We start from the raw sequence: 18,417 nt of genomic DNA on the forward strand, positions 1-18,417 counted from the left end.
TCCTCACCTTGATGTTGAGAAACTCATCAACATTTTTATTTGGCTCTTGAGGTCCCGGGAGTCAAAACTGAACTTGGAAAGAGTGCTTTTAGTTCTGGTGCTCCTAGAGCATGGACTAGTTTAGTTCTGGTACTCGAACATTTAGAAACATATGATTTGGGACTATGGGGTCGAGGTTTGTGTATGGTTTAGATAATGTTGTTATTGTATCTAATTGTGTAAAATGTATGAAAATGTATGAATGTGATATTGTAATTATATTGTTATAGTTTTGTATTGTTTATGATGTATGCTTTGTCACCAGGGCACCATTGTAAATGATCCTTGGATAAACAAAGGTTAAATTATATATATATATATATATATATATATATTATGTATATATTATATAATATATAATGGATGTAAGTGCATAGATTGAAGTGATTTTATTAAATTCTAATTTACCAACACACCTGACTGATGGTCTACTCGCCCCACCTGAAACACACCTGGGGCCTCATTTATCATTGAGGTACGCCATATTTTACACGGTCTTTTTCGCGATTTCAGGCGTACGCCATTCCCCCCCCCCACATTGCGATCTATCAAGCCGAAAGGGCGAAAATTCTTTCTACGCGCCTTTCTACGCGCTTTTGTAGGACACCTCTCAAGTTGTCGTACCGATTTACACGGTTTTCTACACCCTTTTTGAACACAGGGGGAACTGGCGACGCAGGTGGTGCGTCGGTGAATTACAATGTTTGATGGAGAGAGGAAGAGCGACAGTTTCTGAACGCACAATCATGTAGGCTAATAGCCCAATTCAGCACAAACATATATCGCTATGCAAGATTAGACGTGTCCTCTAACCGGCTCATTCATGGTCCGATATGGATTTGTTCCCCAAACTGAACCTATGCGCTGTCCCAAACCTTTCCGCGCTATATGTCACACACCTAATGCAGGCACTCCATCAAACGGCAATAATTGACCAATTAGATTGTCATTAATATGTGATCATGTGGACCTGTTTGCTGTTTGGTAAGCATATAAATGACAGTCCTCCTGTGCGTAATGCGAGCCTAAATGAATCCGGCGCTACTCGGCCTACTGGCCGAGATAGAACTCCAAAGAGGTGACGGCGATGGCGACTGCACCCACATATTGATAAGGGCACCATCAGTGAATGAATACGTCTATGTGAATCGCAAAAATTTGCACACTATAAATACCCAAATCATATGTGACGCCGACATGCTCATCACAAGTGTAGTGGCACGGTGGCATGGCTCCACGCATGACTCATTCATCCTGGCGCACAGCAGGGTATGGGCTAGACTGGAGGCAGGCGCTGCGCGTGACGGCTGGCTTGTTGGTGAGTGTATAGCCAAGATACATATTCTTTTTCTTTTTTACTGTAATCTTTATTTGCATTTTCCATCCATACAACGACAATACAATAAAACATAAAAACTAACAATAACAGCTTATGGGTACTTCCATCAATGCAGCTTTTTTCTCTTACTCAAATATTACAATTTCAATATTAGTGGTATCATCACACTTCCTTCTATAATCCATCCATTTTTCCCATCTCCCTTCAAACTTTCCTTCCTGCATCAATGCATGCGTGAACTTCTCCATAACATAAATCTCCTCCACAACACCCAGCCACTGCTCCTTGGTTGGGGGTTCCACCTTATACCAAGCCCTCATTATTGTCTTTTTACTAGCAACCAATAGTACTTTCACTAGGTATCTGTCCCCTCCTTGTACATCATCCTGTGTTATGTTTGCCAAGATATATATTCAAAGCTGATAAGAATGAGAACCAGTCAAGACCCCACCACAAAATGAGGACCCAAGCCCTCAGCCCCCTCCCCGTCATGAGGGTTACCAGCGGGGCCAAAGGGCTATGAATGATTTTTCAAGATGCCCATCCACATCCATTGTATGACCAAAACGGTGGTAGAGCAATTATCAACTTTCTCGAAAATGCTAGCTTTGTCAACGTTTTGATCTGAACCATTGTATATGATCATAAGTAACCTTAAAACAGGGCTAAACATGCATTTTCCCTTTACTACTCCTTTAAAAGCGTTGCAACGAGACTAATGCTTTGATTTGGAGCAGACAGCCACATGCAGGCCAGCTGACATTAGACTAGATGCCATCGTCTTTTGAATGCTTAACCTTCTATAATAAAACAGCTTGTGATTGTCGCTCAAATCCCGTGTTGGAGAGATTCATTTGGAGTACACCTGGAAAAGGGACACTGGACTGTGTGGTATTGTGTGAGATTGGGTGCCGTCTTTTATTGAAATCAAAACACAACGCAGAGCGGAATAAGGACAATGATAAAAGACAACGAGACTCAACAATTGGTTCCGTGACATCCCGGATCGGACATCGAACCCTAACAAGTCCAAGACTGGTTGTCAGCCAAAGCAGACAGCTACAGCCACGGGAGACGCCTGGCAGTCATGCTGTGACCTGAACGACCCCGGACAGACAATCAGACCCAACTGGGTGAGTGGGTTCGGTATCCCGATCATAAAAACGAATCAGTAAATCTCAACTATACCACACATAGTCTCTCAACACGTAAAACAAAACCAGTGCTAGAGGTGAATGTATGTAGCTACATGTTCTATGTTTGTAGTGCCAAGGTATCTGCCAAGGTACACGGATTGTTTTGTCTGGTGAAGTAGGCCACTGCTCCACTTCTATATATGTTGTATTTGTTACCTCTGGGGACATGAAGAATTCCCCAAGTGAGGGCCTGTGAGAGACCAGGAGATACCATCCACGTGAGACGTGGGATGGTTTTATATGTAGGCTATGTAGCCTCTGGGGACAAGTAGTATTCTCCAAACGAGGTCCTGTGAAATATCAGGCGATACCATCCACATGAAATACGGGGTTGGTTGTGTTTTTGTTCGTTTTTAAGGTAAACCTGTGCGGGACACAGGACCGAATTGCCTTTGAGAGAGACCCGTGAGGTCGGGATGATTTTGTGAGATGTGTATGTATATTTGCTTGGGCCTAGAGAGATATACATTCTAGGGAAGTGTTGTTGGTAAGGTCACTGATAAAATCATACCGTGTGTGAACCAAAACCTTATCTGCTCCAGCGGAGTGCTGGAGCCGTTCTGTCTCGCTCCCGACTCAGCCCCTCCCCTACACAGCCACAGAGCCAATCAACAGTAAGCCAGTCACTTGACTATCAGCGAGAGAAGAGTAGGCTTATGGAGGGGAGTCGGAGGAGGAGATAGAACACCGTCAATGACGGGTCCAAGGTCTCTCTCATCTTACCAAAGTGAGCCCGTCCCACTGCAGGGGGCGGGGCTGACAATGCTGTCAGATGAAGACATCGATGACGAGAGTAGAGGAGAAAGCCAGAGCTCCACAGATCCCATTCAGAGCTAGGGATGACAAACGAGAGCGTTGTCATTTTTGTGGGAGCAGAGGCCATTGGAGAAAGAACTGTACACAGAGGAGAGAACAGCTGTCCCAACGTCATACACGGCTCCCCATTATCAGTAGCTTCCACCGCTCCGCGTCCTAAGCCGCCATGTTACAAAAGCCAGAAGGCCTGGATGTAACAACCACCTTGAACGGACGCCAATGTAGAGTTCCTCCTTGATGCGAGGGGGGGGGGGGGGGTGGCTACCGTCACTCCTCATCGCTGTCTAGAGGGAACCGACACCAAATGAAAGAGCGAAAGCAAGGCATGCATGGTGCAGGGGGGGGGGGGCTATTTTGGGTGAGAAAAACCTAGCCATTACTGCTGGAATTGGGACCTGTGTCTCTCACGACCTCTGTGTGGGTGGGACCGGTAGGATAACCCCTACTGGGCCTTGATGTGATTAAGGTCAGAGGACACACTCGTGGAGACACTCCCAAGAGTCGAGGTAACACTCTGGCTGACCAAGCAGCAAAACAGTCAGCTCGAGACAGAGAGAGACCATACAAGCCCAACCCGCACCCCCGTATCAGATTTATAGTATCACTGTCATCAAGGTGAAGCAGGCGGAGACTGAAGGGGGGGGGGGGATGGACATGGAGGGAGAATGGGGCAGAAATGGACTCAGACGAGTGTGGCGACAAGGTCAGAAATTGGTTGCACCACAACGGTTGCTCCCTTATCTGGCAACACAGATTCACTCCACTGTTCTTACCATCCTCAGAGTAGTGGACTCAGACTGAAAGAATGAACCGTGTCATCAAGGAGAGACTCACAAAGTCATCAGGAGGGCGTGCGTTGGCCCGACGCTTTGAGTCTCGTGCTCTGCTCCATTCGAGCAACACAATCAGGAGACGGGCCTTAGCCCTTTCGAGGTCATCTGTGGCAGGCAGATGTTCATCTCACTAGTGAGGTGTTGAGTGGTTACTGTGAGTAATTGAGCATGGCTGTGGCCAGGGCCCACAAACAGGTGCTGGTTGCATGGAGCGAGATCCCCGAGGGGGGACATGCTCTAATCCCAGGCCAGTACGTGATGATAAAGAAGTTTCAAGAGAGACATTAGATGTGAGAAGTGGGAGGAGCCTTATCAGATCTGGCTCATCACCCACACAGCAGTTAAGGTAGTAGGGAAACCCAACTGGAGCCAAGCTAGTCAATGCAAGGTGGTAGTGCCACCAGACACAGATAAGACTAAGTACACCTCAAAGTAAACATACCCTCGTATAATTGAATAAATAGTAGAGCCAACCATTCCAGATTCAATGTCCTCAACGGCCTCCTGAATGGCCTTAGGGGCTTAAATGGCCTCCTCAATGGCCTTGGGGGCTTCAGTGGCCTCTTCAATAGCCTTGGGGACTTCAGTGCCCTCCTCAGTGGCCTCTTCAATAGCCTTTGGGGCTTCAGTGGCCTTGTCAATGGCCTTGGGAGCTTCAGTGGCCTCCTCAAGAACCTTCTCAATGGCCTTGGGGGCAGCAGTGGCCTCTTCAATGGCCTTGGGGGCAGCAGTGGCCTCCTCAATGGCCTTGGGGGCCACAGTGGCTTCCTCGAGGACTTCCTCAATGGCCTTGGTGTTCTCAGTGCCCTTGATGGACTCCTTGATAGGTTCCTCTGGGGTGTTAGCAGTCTGCTCCTCAATGACCGTGAGCGTGGTGAGCTCCTCGGTGGCCTCGGTGGGCCCTCCAGCTTCACACTCCTTCTCCTGGTTCACCGCAGGCTTCGGGCATTTGAGGCCGGATTTAAGGCCGAGGTAAACGTCAACACTGCAATCCATGGCCACGGTGTTCTCCAGGCTCTTGCTGCTCATCGAGGTCCGCGAAGCGGTCCGGCGACATCCAGACGTCTTGCTTCCCGATCTCGAGGCCCAGGTGGAACGCCCTGTGGAAGATCCCCATGCGGCTGACCCTGCGGCCGTACTGCCGGCACATGGACTCGGCCAGGGACTCAGGCAGCGGCCTGGCGAACAGCGCCCTCTCCATCTCTGCGTCCGCCACACTGGGCTGGCCGGGGCTCCTCCTCCTGGGCAAGCACACCATCATCTGGACGGGGTCTCTCATACTGAGGATCTGGTCGATGATGAGACCCGCCATGACGGCCACCACCGCCGGGTCCTTCACCGTGGCGGATTTGCCACACACCACTTCCAGGACGCTGTGCAGGCTCAGCAGAGTGAGTTTCACGTGGTAGCCGGGCGTGGGCAGGTTGTCACTGATAACGATCCCGGGGATCTTGCTAAGCGACTCGTGGATGATCAGGCTCATCCTGATGCACAGTACGGCCAGATCAACCTTCGTCCGGTCAACGTCACACTCCTTCAGAGGGTTCACCCGGAGGACTAGTTTGATGATGATGTCGTCGATGAACGGACTGCTGATGAGGTACTGAAGCGGGATCCGAACTTTTCCCAGCATCCTCTCCTGGGCGGCGGCCTCCGCTGGCGAGAAGCCGTCCGGGACCTGCTTTGCGACGCTGAGAGCGGCGAGGTGGATGACGTAGCTGTCGAGGCAGAGAGACCTCTTGGCCACCGCCTTCCGGAGCACCTGCTTCGATCCGGCCACCAGCTCCAGCTTGCTCGCGAGGCTCTTGGCGACCACGGAGGCGTCGCTAAATCTCAAGAAGACGTTGGCAACGTCCTCGTCCTCGGTGAGCTTGACCCAGGTGAAGGCCTCCAGGAGTTTCACAACTTCCTCTAACAGAAGACCAACCTCGGCACTGATGTCCCTGTTGCCGAAGACCTCGTCGTTTATAAGGATTAGAGTTTGGATCAGGATCCTCTTAATGGTGGCGTATTGAACCACCACAGGCTTGCTCTTCCTGGGGGCTTTACGCGAGTTCCTCCTGGGGCTTTTTCTGCAAGACAGGTTAAATGATGACAAAACAGTGAGAGGGGATGATATTTTATATATCTTTATATTTTGTGAGATGATATTAGATAGTGTTTCAAGTTACCTCATGCAAGTTAGAACCGCTTGAAGGAGAGGCCTCACCCATGGATTGGCTATCCATAGGGGCTCTTTTTAAAACTCTGTTGAGACAGAAGTGCAAGAAACACTAGAATTACTTGAACGTCTTCTAATATAAATGGCAAACTTTAGATCAAAAGAAATTCACATTATTCAAAAATCAATCTACTTACTTCCACATGAAGAATTGAATTTACAGGTTGCTGAATAATCCTACAGTATAATGAAAGGTTGTCCGTTGATGTGAAATTAACTCTGAAACAATTTTCAACTCTTATACTCAACTTAGAATTATGACAGAATGTGGCCATTATGTCATTCATTATTATGCGCACGGAAATCTGATGGTGCGTGTGCTTGCTGTTGTCATCGTGCATAAACAAAGCCCAGTGGCTATTTATTATGAACTTCAGTTAATTCATAATAAGCCATGGCCCCTGTATAAATTCACATTTCAACGTAGGCTAGGTAGGGTACATAAAGACTGTGGAGTAACATATCTCCTAAATAACGGACTCGTAGGCTATTACCATTTTAGCCTATCAAATGTAATGCTGCAGCCTACGTTTACGTGCAGCTTATGTGGGGACACGAATGAACAAACATTTCAAACATAGTGGGCGTGTGGGCTTGTCGTAACTATTGCAGCATAGCATTATTGATTAGATCTTTGAAAAGTCATCTTCCGAGTTGCATTCACAAAATGTTATTGGTGCGCTTCTTGTATTACTATAAGAACTACATTTCCCATGAGAGACCGGACTGTCTCGTGAGTAGAATAACCAGTGTTGTGAAATACATTTAAGAACTGGTCAGTTGATATGTTGCACAGCAATTGAGCAGGACAATATCATTAAGACTAGGTTAGATAGCAAAGTCAACTTGCCCAGCTGGCTCATTCCTATGGGATAGCTTAGTAGTTTGTGATTTAGCAATGGGTTGACTAATCACTAGATCAATATTTTCAGTTGGGGATACAGGGCTGTACATTGCGACATATATGTCGGATGTGCTATGAAAAAAAAAGTATGTGCGATTATGGTGCGTTCGTTTGTGGTCGGAGGTGGCAAGTCGCAAGTGGTGAAATACCTACTTCCGACCTTTGTGCACTCGAGCTACATACCATTATATCACAGTTACCTAGTTATATCTATATACCATTATATCACAGTTACCTAGTTATATCTATATACCATTATATCACAGTTACCTAGTTATATCTATATACCATTATATCACAGTCACCTAGTTATATCTATATACCATTATATCACAGTTACCTAGTTATATCTATATACCATTATATCACAGTCACCTAGTTATATCTATATACCATTATATCACAGTTACCTAGTTATATCTATATACCATTATATCACAGTTACCTAGTTATATCTATATACCATTATATCCCAGTTACCTAGTTATACCATTATATCAGTTACCTAGTTATATCTATATACCATTATATCAGTTACCTAGTTATATCTATAAACCATTATATCACAGTTACCTAGTTATATCTATATACCATTATATCACAGTTACCTAGTTATATCTATATATCCATTATATCACAGTTACCTAGTTATATCTATATACCATTATATCACAGTTACCTAGTTATATCTAGTGCATTCGAGCAACTGGGGGCTGAGAAACATCCGAATTTGCGACGAGGAAGTGCGAGTTCATGAGGTGTTTTATTTAATCATTCCTAGCAAGTCGCAATTTGCCACCTCCCAGTTATAAACGAACGCACCATTAATGTATTTTCCCTGTAGACAGACAGCGAGCCGCTTGGATGTAATTAGCGGGTTTTTCCGTGTTGAAGCCGGGAGGACGAGTGAGGTGAAATGAGAGCAGTCAGGTAGACTAGTCTATAGCTTCCCCTGGACCAGGAAACTAGCCTATAGCTTCCCCCGGACCAGGAAACTAGCCTATAGCTTCCCCCGGACCAGGAAACTAGCCTATAGCTTCCCCCGGACCAGGAAACTAGCCTATAGCTTCCCCCGGACCAGGAAACTAGCCTATAGCTTCCCCCGGACCAGGAAACTAGCCTATAGCTTCCCCTGGACCAGGAAACTAGCCTATAGCTTCCCCTGGACCAGGAAACTAGCCTATAGCTTCCCCCGGACCAGTAAACTAGCCTATAGCTTCCCCCGGACCAGGAAACTAGCCTATAGCTTCCCCCGGACCAGGAAACTAGCCTATAGCTTCCCCCGGACCAGGAAACTCTGTCCAGTCAGGAAACAGCCTATAGCTCCCCCCGGACCAGGAAACTAGCCTATAGCTTCCCCCGGACCAGGAAACTGTCCAGTCAGGTAAACTAGCCTTAGCTTCCCCCGGACCAGTAAACTCTGTTCAGTCAGGTAGGCTAGCCTATAGCTTCCCCCGGACCAGGAAACTAGCCTATAGCTTCCCCCGGACCAGTAAACTAGCCTATAGCTTCCCCCGGACCAGGAAACTAGCCTATAGCTTCCCCCGGACCAGGAAACTCTGTTCAGTCAGGTAGGCTAGCCTATAGCTTCCCCCGGACCAGGAAACTAGCCTATAGCTTCCCCCGGACCAGGAAACTAGCCTATAGCTTCCCCTGGACCAGTAAACTAGCCTATAGCTTCCCCCGGACCAGGAAACTAGCCTATAGCTTCCCCCGGACCAGGAAACTAGCCTATAGCTTCCCCTGGACCAGTAAACTAGCCTATAGCTTCCCCCGGACCAGGAAACTGTCCAGTCAGGTAAACTAGCCTATAGCTTCCCCCGGACCAGGAAACTCTGTCCGGGCAAGTGCCTCATGCAGTTGTCTGATTGGACAAGTATAAAATAGCCTATAGTTGAAGTGTGATAAATATGTAACGTTATCTAAAAAATACAGTGTAGAAACACGACGTGGAGCTACACCCAGTAGCCTAGCCTGTTTGAGCCTCCATCTACGTAGTTTGTGCGCTGCTGTGTGTCAGTCAGCAAGCATCATTTGTAAAAAAGTTTAACGACGCTAGCTTGCGTTAATGTTCCTCCAGCCACCTAAAAGTGCCAGTTAAAGCAACAGCAAATGCAACGAAATATCAGTTAAGCGTAGACTAATCTAGCCTATTATTTATGTAAGCTATGTAAACAAGGCAGTGATTTTGGTAGGAGAAGACAGGACCAGCACAGAGTTGAGGGACAGGTGAGAGGAGAGGATAGAGGTTGTTGAGAGGAGAGCAGGAGAAGGAAGGGGACAGGTGAGAGAGGAGAGGATAGAGGGTGTTGAGAGGAGAGCAGGAGAAGAGAGAGGAGAAGGAAGGGGACAGGTGAGAGGAGAGGATAGAGGTTGTTGAGAGGAGAGCAGGAGAAGAGAGAGGAGAAGGAAGGGGACAGGTGAGAGAGGAGAGGATAGAGGTTGTTGAGAGGAGAGCAGGAGAAGATAGAGAAGGAAGGGGACAGGTGAGAGGAGAGGATAGAGGTTGTTGAGAGGAGAGCAGGGGAAGGAAGGGGACAGGTGAGAGAGGAGAGGATAGAGGTTGAGAGGAGAGCAGGAGAAGAGAGAGGAGAAGGAAGGGGACAGGTGAGAGGAGAGGATAGAGGTGGTTGAGAGGAGAGCAGGAGAAGAGAGAGGAGAAGGAAGGGGACAGGTGAGAGGAGAGGATAGAGGTTGTTGAGAGGAGAGCAGGAGAAGAGAGAGGAGAAGGAAGGGGACAGGTGAGAGGAGAGGATAGAGGGTGTTGAGAGGAGAGCAGGAGAAGAGAGAGGAGAAGGAAGGGGACAGGGCAGGATGAGAGATTAGAAAGAGTGATGATTTAGAAGGAATGACTATGCAGTTAAGCATCAATGGGCATCAAACATAACTTTTTTTTATTAAATAAAACATTCTATCTATTATTCTCACCCCATAACTTAAAATTAAAGAAAGCATATTTCATGTAGGCTAAACATGCTGTTTCAGTATACTTTTCAATTATATATGTCTCACGATTTTGTTATTTTCATTCTTTAAAAGTCACCAGAATACAGGAAACTAGGTCTCTGAAACTTTTTTGGGGAAGTACGCCCAGACCCCCGCTTTGGTATAGAAACCCTCCTTATTTTGTCTGTCTTCAGCTTGGCACCACCACACCAAGACATCAATTCCACAGGAAACACTGGTTCCTTGTTCAGATCATAGAGAAAAACCCAAACAAACAAGCAAAGGAAAAAGATGTTGAAATTATTAATGAAAAAGAAGATAACCCAAATGTGGAAGACACCGCAAAATCAAAAGCCGGGAAAACCTAAAGATGCTTGTCTGAAAACATTTGTTATTATTTCATATTGTATACGTACAGAAACATCCCTTTCCAGGTGGTTTTAAGTGATGAACTGCATAACTTGTGTTCAGTAGAGGTGATAATGGACATTTTATACTTGTGCTACAACTTTCTGTCTCAGTGCTACAGAACTATCAACCCCTGTAGCACCAGTGCTATGTGCTAATAAAGTTAATGTACAGCCCTGGGATAGGACTACAACACCACCTGTACTGTAGCACCAGGAATCTGCTCTGACAACTGTTTTTATTCACCACCATATCATGTTATTATGCAGATGAAATGTACTATATATCCACGCGACACAAAACAAGCTTCATATAAATTATTTTTGGCTGGGGAAAAAAAGGTTTGGCGGGTACAATATTTCATCTACCAGACATTTGGCTGGTGAGCTAAAAAGTTAATGTTGACCCCTGCATGTATGTAATTATGTCTTAAGTTTAAAGTGAAGGGATTAAGAGAGGACCCATAACCTACAATTATGATGGGATCTACAAGTTGATTGCATGATTTGGACATGCGTGGAGACACGCTCTGGTGTTGGGCTAGCTGTTTTTTTCCCTTGTGTCCATTTCTGGAGATGTTTTGTTTGTTTGTAGGAGGTCCTGCAGGGTCCCCTGTCTTATTGCTGGGAGTGTGACGGTCACCTGTCCTGTGTACTTGTCTTGTATGTCGTGTCGTGGCAGGTTGCTGGAGATGGGTGTGGCTGAGCAATCAGCAGCAATCAGCAACATTGGTTACACCTGGGATGGCACTTGATGCCAGTGCTCCATAAAATATCTGGGAGCACAGCTGCTAATTTCAGGGTTGCAGAAGGTTTGATACGTTAAAACTATTATGAAATATAATTGATAACTGTATTGTTTGTCAACTGTAGCCTACTGTTCTATGAATGAAGACCGTGTATGCACAATTCGTACTGTATGTGTGAAAACGTAGAGTAGACTACCTGGAAAAAATAAATCTGATTCTGATGTGACATCCAATAGCCTATACACGGCAACCATTCTGGAATTTTGATTTTACACCCTTTGGCATGTTACTCGGCCAGACAAAAAAATGGTATTGAGGGCAACACCTCAAGCTCTACCAACTGAGCTAGCTCGGTGGCTGGACTGATCTGGTCGTGTTCGTCTGCCAAAATGTTGCGAGTTTCTTCTCTTGCCTACAGTATATCTAGTCCTCATGTGAGAACCTCCTGGTTCTTCACTCAAGCGGACTGTTAACTTTGATGGAGCTATTTCTACTTCTTTCATCCACAAGGGGGCGCACACTCTCAGGAAGATCTGCAGCTCCTGGCTAAAAGTGCCGATCTATACTTTGCCCGGGACAATGTTTGCTTTTTTTGTTTCCCTATCATATTCAAACTTTGTAGAGTTATTTTGTCTATTAGAAACCAAGGCAGGAATCCATCAAATGGCAGCATTTGGGACAGAGGCTGGTGAAACATCACAGTAACAGTGGGCACTGCAAAGTGCTTTCAGGAGTAGAGACAGTATAATGATACCATGGTGTTATGTCTGATCACTGTGGAGTGTTTTTCATATTGGGGTTCTAGGTGGAGGGAACCCCAGTGAGCACGGGGAAAACATGCGAACTCAGAAGAAGCCCTAGAGATAGCCCATGCGGGAATTGAACCCTGGACCTTCCTGCTGTGAGGCGACAGTGAAACTCACTGAACCACAGTGCCATCCACAAGCAGTTGGTGGGTCAATGTCTTGCTCAAGGATATGTTGACACGCTGCCGGGAGCCGGGATCAACCTGGGGACCTTTTTATCTGTTATTTGTATTGTGAAGCGCTTTGTTAGGAAGCATGATGGCGGCGCTACGCCCGACAGCAGCTAGCCACTCTTCAACTCCTGCCGTTTCTTGTTAATCTGTTCGTTTGCAGTCCTTTGTTTTTGTTTGTCTCCCTTTGTACCTGTGCTGCGTCCCGGGCTGATGTAACAGTTGGTTGGGGGGCGCATTATAAATAAAAAATAACATAACATAACCTTCCAATCCCAGGCTGGCTGCTCTACCTCCTGAGCTACATACCTTCTCCACAGCTACAACACATCAGTCCCGGCAGATGGTCTCTCTCTCTCTCTCTCTCTCTCTCTCTTTCTCTCTCTCTCTCCCCCATCTCCCTTTTTCTTTCACCCTCTCTCTATCTCCCTCTCTTTCTCTCTCTCTCTCCCCCATCTCCCTCTTTCTTTCACCCTCTCTCCATCTCCCTCTCTCTATCTCCCTCTCTCTCTATCTCCCTCTCTCTTTCTCTCTATCCCCCATCTCCCTCTTTCTTTTACCCTCTCTCCATCTCTCTCTCGCTTTCTCTCTCTCTCTCTCCCCCACCTCCCTCTTTCTTTCACCCTCTCTCCATCTCCCTCTCTCCATCTCCCTCTCTCTCTCTATCTCCCTCTCTCTTTCTCTCTCTCTCCCCCATCTCCCTCTTTCTTTTACCCTCTCTCCATCTCTCTCTCACTCCCCCATCTCCCTCTTTCTTTCACCCTCTCTCCATCTCCCTCTCTCCATCTCCCTCTCTCTCTCTCTCTCCCTCCCTCTCTCTCTCCCTCTCTCCCTCCCTCCCTCCCTCCCAGGTCAGGGTCCCGGCCAGCCCCAGGAGGAGAGCCCCGAGCCAAGCGAGATTTCACCCGTGCGGCATGGTCCCCAAACTGGGGCACTGGGGAGTGAACTGGGGAGAAGAGGAGAGGAGCTTCCCTTGGTGAGCAGAGACTCTCTGTCTGCCTGTTGTCTCCCGTGGTCCCTGTACAAGGACACGATCCCAGCTAATCACTAAGGACTTCACTATCCTTCAGCTCACAGGATATTACCCCTCACTGAGATTCTAAAGAACAATTCCTTAAGCTGGTAGTGAGTTGATTCGTCTGGCCTCTAACTGTCTCCTTTCTCCACGCCCCCTGCTAACTGCTCATGGATGCCCCCTGACTGTGATCTGCAAGTCAGTATGACCCCTTATGAGTCACTTGGATTCACGACTGCTCAACTCTGTGAAACTACTGTCGGTGGGGATGCCAGATTTAGATTTAACAATAAGTAGACTTTTATTGTAAGGAGATGTTACATGTATATTGTGAGTCTAGTGTAACCCATAAGAACCTATTCCTCATGCATATACCTAACCTTTTACAATTACAGTGAAGCAGTAATACCTCTCCCCCTGGAAGCTAAGCTTCACAAGGGGAGAGAGAGATGTGGCAGTAGACTATTGGCTTTAAATGCAGAATATTAATTTATTAAACTTGAATAATACTTGATTAACTGAGCAAAAAGCATAAGCAGATAGTACCAAATAATCATATAATAAATCCACAACATTAGAGTTAAAAAACATCTTATTACAAGGAGAGTGACTAAATTGACCAGTTCTAGTAGCCTACCCTTTTTCAGCCCTCTTCTGACAGCTCTAACAGTTCTCAAACGATGGTCAGATTGTCTGTTAGCCACTGATTCTTCATCAGTAGACGGCACAGGACAGCAGCGGCTCTTGCGTTTCTTCAGGCACTGGGCTGGGGGCACCTGAGTCTAAATCTTCTCACGGATGTTGATTCTTGGATTGGGGGATTGTGGCATCCACTTGAAAAAGTCCCGATAATGTCTGATGTCTGATCATCTTTTATCCACTTCTGGCCTTTCTTTCTAAACATCATACGTCTTCAACCAACCAATCAAAGCCTCATATAGAACATTCGTTAATCACATGCTGATCACACATCCTGATTATTACACATCACATGATTGCCATCCCGACCTTCAATCTTAATGCCAGTAACTAACATACACAGTCTACCGAATTAATCATATGACCTACGAGTAAGTTGACTTGACTCGAAGAGATCAAGGTACTCCCCAAAATCTGAAAAGCAGGAGTGCTACTCCCGGGCACGGCCCTATCTCGTGATCTGACCCCAGCCGGTCCTGGGGTCAGATCAATAATGTCCCCACTAGCTGCAAATATTTTCTCCAGCTCATCGGTGTCCTAGTCTCAACGCCAGACCCATGAGAGTTATTTCTGATAAACTATGTAAGCTATGCTAACTACGTTACTGCATGTTGCAGATCTCTCTATGGGTCTGGGACACTTCATGCAAAAAATCTGGTGCTCAAATCCTGGCAATTCATTGCTTTCGCAGGAATCCCTGCGACACCAATCAGTAACGACTTTCACGATCAGATGTTCCCACCCATAGATAAGCCCCGCCCATCTAACCTGGGCTAGTGCCTCTCATTTGCTGCTATGACCTGTCACACTTTCAATTTTGAACCGTCGATACGCCCTTAGAATACTAGTTTGGGCGGTGAAGTGGCACAGACTCTATTATGTAGTATGCAGAGCACAGCAATTCAACGTAATATTTGAGTCTGGAGAGAGACTATCGGCGGCCTTCTCCAAGGCAGCCAGCCCCAAATCTTCTCCATTCACAAGGGTCAGCTCTATCTCCCTGGTGTCACGTTGAGAGGGCGCTTGTGGTGGTGAGGTGATTGTGAACCCTCCTTCATCTGACTTCCTGCACTTGTGTTGGCACATAAAGTTGAATACGGGACCTGTTCCCTCTCTTCTTGCCCTCGAGTTGCCCCCTGAGGTCGTCTGGGCCTGAGTCCGCCACACGAGGACGAATTGGATCTCTCAACTCCAACTCGACTGGAGTTATGGCACCAGTCACGTTTCTCTCTCTCTTCTACTCTCCTTCTTGCCTGGTCTCACACTCCAATCAATCAATCAATCAATCAATCAATCAATCAAAGCTTTATTTATATAGCGCATTTCATACCCAGAGGCAACACAATGCTCTTTACAGAGAACAAGGGAGGTGGGCATACGACCCACCCCTACATATTCCAGAGGGAAGCAAAAAAACAGTAATCACCCGGGGGCCAGATAAGTGAGCTGTAAAAATTCTTCCCTGACCCCTCTCAACGAGGCGATCGAGCTCCTGGAGTATGTTTGTCTACCGGCTAAGAACATTTATAGAGCAATAAATAACATTAAATTACATTTTCAGAGTAAGAGAGGCTAATAACATCATAGGAGAGACATGGAAAACACTGGTGTATGTCTGTGTGTGCATAAATGTGCCTGGGCCCAGATAGAGGCAGGGGTCTGGGTAGGGTGGGGGGTAGGAAAAGGATACGGACCCGGGTTAGGGTGAGGGGAAGGGGATCTGAGACCAGGACTGGTGTATGTCAGTGTGTGTGTGTGTGCCTGGGTCCAGGTAGAGGCAAGGGTCAGGGGTAGGGTGGGGGTAGGAAGAGGATACGGACCCGGGGTAGGGTGAGGGGAAGGGGGTACTGGACCCAGGCCTAAGGCCGGAAGTGGACTGTTGTATGTCTGTGTGTGCGTGTGTGTGTGTGTTAACTAATTTGCTACGACATCTGCAGCAGACACAGGGGTATCTATCGGACTCAGGGAGGTCTGCTGGTGACAGTGGGGCATCCACTGGACCTGGTTAGAAGATAGGAGGGAGAGAGAGACGCACTAGGGAGAGGAGGCAGAACAGGGTTAGTAGCACACGGAGCCATATATAGAGCAATACATTACGTCAAACTACATTTTCAGAGCAAGAAAGGCTAAGAGCATCATGGGAGAGGTGTGGCAAGCACTAATGTGTGTGTGTGTGTGCGTGCCTGGGCCCCGATAGAGGCAGGGGTTGGGGTAGGGTGGGGGGTAGGAAGAGGATACGGACCCGGGTTAGGGTGAGGGGAAGGGGGTACTGGGCCCAGGCCTAAAGCCGGCAATGGACTGTTGTATGTCTGTGTGTGCGTGTGTGTGTGTTAACTAATTTGTTACGACATCTGCAGCAGACACAGGGGTATCTATCGGTCTCAGGGTGGTCTGCTGGTGACAGTGGGGCATCCACTGGACCTGGTTAGAAGATAGGAGGGAGAGAGAGAGGCACTAGGGAGAGGGGAGGCAGAGCAGGGTTAGTAGCACACAGAGCCATATATAGAGCAGTACATTACATCAAACTACATTTTTAGAGCAAGAAAGGATAAGAGCATCATGGGAGAGGTGTGGCAAACCCTGATGTGTGTCTGTGTGTGTGTGCGTGCCTGGGCCCAGATAGAGGCAGGGGTTGGGGTAGGGTGGGGGGTAGGAAAAGGAAAAATCAGACCCTCTAGGTGCATTCTTTGCGTCTCCTGCCCCTGTATGAAGGACTGGTGCAGTCTACACTTGTGGTAGGACTAGTAGGGTGGCCCTGTTCAACCCTCAGATCCCCTTCCCCTCACCCTAACCCGGGTCCGTATCCTTTTCCTACCCCGATCCTACCCTTGACCCCTGCCTCTATCTGGGCCCAGGCACATTCACGCACACACAGACATACACCAGTGTTTGCCATGTCTCTCCTATGATGTTATTAGCCTCTCTTACTCTGAAAATGTAATTTAATGTTATTTATTGCTTTATAAATGTTCTTAGCCGGTAGACAAACATACTCCTGGAGCTTGCTCGATCGCCTTGTTGAGAGGGGTCAGGGAAGAATTTTTACAGCTCACTTATCTGGCCCCCGGGTGATTACTGTTTTTTTGCTTCCCTCTGGAATATGTAGAGAGTGGGTCGTATGCCCACCTCCCTTGATCTCTGTAAAGCGCATTGTGTTGCCTCTGGGTATGAAATGCGCTATACAAATAAAGCTTTGATTGATTGATTGATTGATTGATTGATTGAACCCCCCTGGATCTACCAGCTCCTTCTTTCCTAACAGTTCCTCGGGGGTTCGCATGATATGCGTCAAGGGGGAGTGGGCGACACTGCAGGCTCACTTGGTTGGGTTTCAGGAGACTTCACTCGCTTGGGATCTGGTGATGACCTTCGTGGTTCAGGTGACGACTTCCGTCTGCCTTCTTTAGCCACCGGCTTGGCCCTGGGAACCGTAGCCCTGGGTTACCGGAGGCTGCCCCCTCTTGGACTCACGAGATCGGGATGAGGATTCCGGGCCCCCTCTCCTCACGTGAGGATGAGGTTCAGAAGGATGAGGTTCAGAAGGATGAGGTTCAGAAGGATGAGGCCCAGGGCTGCGGAGTGGAGGACGGGGGCCTTGGGGCTGCAACCTTCCAACTCTTTCGAAACACTATGTGCCTCTCTCTTTCTCTGTGTCTCTCTTTTTCTGTGAAAGTCCCCCCTTTCTCTTTCTCTCTCTCTCTCTCTCTCTCTCTCTCTCTCTCACACACACACACACACACTCAAATCGCATAACCTGCCACCACTACCTCCTGCTGTATGCTGAGAACTTTGACAGACTGCCCCTGCTCTATAGACCTCTGCTGATTGACAGCAACTCATGTTTGCTTGTGTGTGTGTGTGTGTGTGTGTGTGTGTGTGTGTGTGTGTGTGTGTGTGTGTGTGTGTGTGTGTGTGTGTGTGTGTGTGTGTGTGTGTGTGTGTGTGTGTGTGTGTGTGTGTGTGTGTGTGTGTGTGTGTGTGTGTGTGTGTGTGTGTGTGTGTGCGCTTGTTCAGAGGGATCAGTGCCCCCCAATACTTCTCTCCTTCTGAACCTTTGGACCAGTGTTCCCTGTTTCTCAGAAGTGGGAACAGAATTGCAGCCCCCCCCCTCACACCCTCTCTGTATTTACTCAGGGGTTAATAAGTGAGTGAGCATTGGGGTTAAAGACAGGGGGGTCTACAGGCACAGCTAAAACAACCCCCTAAATCCCTTAAGCTGGGTTCACATACGAACAATAGCCAAGACAGTTTGAAGCAGTAGAATGTTTGGAGTTCTA

Source organism: Borostomias antarcticus, assembly GCF_949987555.1.
Source record: "Borostomias antarcticus genome assembly, chromosome: 29".
NCBI classification, from domain to species: domain Eukaryota; kingdom Metazoa; phylum Chordata; class Actinopteri; order Stomiiformes; family Stomiidae; genus Borostomias; species Borostomias antarcticus.